Consider the following 2,331-nt stretch of genomic DNA (forward strand, 5'->3'; position numbering starts at 1 on the left):
ATGGAGATATTTGGCAACAATGCACAACACCATATTTGGAGAAAACCAAATACACTATATTAGCACATATCAGCACCTGGACGCCTTGCAGACATTGAGTCGACTATGAAATCTTCTTTATATCAAAGTATTCTATAGTCAAAGGTGACTGACTGAAATGCTGCAGCTGGATCTTAAGAGAGCTGTGCATAGATAAAGCCCATAAATCTCAATGAACAGAAGCAATGCTGTAGAGAAGAGTGGACCCAAATTCATCCCTAACGATGTGACAGACTGACAAAGTCAAACGAAAACCATTATTTCAAGTTATGTTATTCCACAAAGACCCAAAGTTTTCCATGGAACTCCATATGGTCCTGTGAAACACTTTGGTTTTCATATAACTGGATCTACAAAAAGGCATGAATATAAAACAATTTATCTGGGTTTATTCTCCAGCTTGGAATTCACATTCATGTTTATTCTTCCTTGTTTGGTGCACGCCATTTTGAAAGAATAAAATGTACACCATCACAGCTGCCAGCATCTCATTAGAATATGTGCTTCCTGTCTCCTTGTCTACTGAAATCTCTCTCCCCTTCTGTGCAACCACTAGAAGGCGCAATAATTAGTTCCTCTGAAGTGAGTAACTCGATCATAAATCTGTACCTGGGTGGGTTAGCCAGGCTTTAGCAGTTTTAAAATACTATTTTAACTAAATATAAATTACCGAGAATATCTGATTTTATAACTCCCTGTTTTTCCCATATTATTGTGCATATGATTGTTCTGGATCTTGTGGGGTTTTTTCCTAAGATCTGGAATTCCCTTACAATTAGAGCTTCTCTTTTTTTGTCTTATAACAAAAATAGTGTTGTGACATTGTAAAATAAACATATTTTTAAATTACCTAAGAGGACAAACGTGTTGCTGTTCTTACGGTGTAATTTCAAAACACCGCTCAAAATGCTTTTAAGGACTAAAATGCTCTGCCCGTTTTGCAGAGAAACGAAGGCTAAGATATCTGACAATGCTTTCTATTCAAAGTGGGGGGAAGAAATGACCATTCTGTTTCAATGAAGGCTATTTTATCTGCCTTACAGAAAAGAGTCCATAGACTCCCATAGATTGCGTGCGATTTGTGGCTTGAATTAACGAGCACGGCTCTCATTCACCGGACTTCACAGAGAGAGAGAGAGAGAGAGAGAGAGGGAGAGAGAAGAAGAAGCTTCCGGCTCGTGAAGGCGAGAGATGTCACGTGGCGTGTGCATCAGCCAATCAGGAGTAAGTGCGCATTGCGATCCTGTGCTGAAGGTTTGTTTTATTGAGGGGTTGGTAGTGATCAATGGGCGAGTGGAGCAGTCCACGGAGTCGAAGTTTCTGACTTTGAAGACTCAAATTTTTTGTCTGTGAGCTCCAGTAAACAGCTCCACTTAGATAACTGCAGGAAAACACGTGCACTTTAATGCTTTACCACGCACTCTCGTGCAGTTCAAACTTTTGCGCCCGTTTGGAGCTGTTTTGTTGTTTCTGGATCTACGCTTTATGCTTAATGTAAATATTGCATAGAAGGGCAACTTTACGACTTCACTGCAGATGAAGCAAAGAAATCATTCCGAGCAATCAAACTGCGCAGCTCGCACTCAAATCCCACCGCAAACACAACAACATAACTCCAATAGCGCCAAACGGCCCTATGACTAAATTTGCTGCTGCTGCTGCTGCTGTTACGCCGCGATGTCTGGATGATTAGGTTTCGGTCTTTGTTTTATGCCACAGCTGCTCAATCTCGGGCAGTTGGTTGTATTTCCTTGGGGTGATATAACTCTTGCACTCCATTAATAAGGTAGCTACCAGCGCTCACATCAATCTGGCTGCGGAGACAGAGGGCCGTTGCTCGCGAAGGCGTCACGCGCTCAACGGCCAATGAGCTGAATGAAATCAGCACCTTGTTGTAAATCACGGGTGACAGCGAGCTACTTGTGTTTCCTCTCAAGTAAGAAATTGGAAATCAGTCCGGGTTTTCTTAATAGGAGGTGCTGATGTGTTGTTGGGGGCAAAAGCTAAAATGCACCTGTGGGAGTGGCGGTGTCTCAGCAAAGCAGAGCTGCACTGATCAAGGGATGTTTCACAAATCAATAGAAATAATGAGAAATAAAAAACACACACCTTGAGTAAGTTTTCCCTGTGTGTCTTTGTAAAGGTGTGACAGTGCAGGTGGGGGGAAGCAACAATTCACTCGCTTATATTGATGAGAATGAAACGAGGCTGGGCTTCAGTTCCTGTGGTTGCAACCTTTTCATGACGTCGAGACAGTTGTTTTGGTCCCCTCTGCCCAATCGGAGGCTCCTC

Source organism: Maylandia zebra, linkage group LG7 (genome assembly GCF_041146795.1).
Source record: "Maylandia zebra isolate NMK-2024a linkage group LG7, Mzebra_GT3a, whole genome shotgun sequence".
NCBI lineage: Eukaryota > Metazoa > Chordata > Actinopteri > Cichliformes > Cichlidae > Maylandia > Maylandia zebra.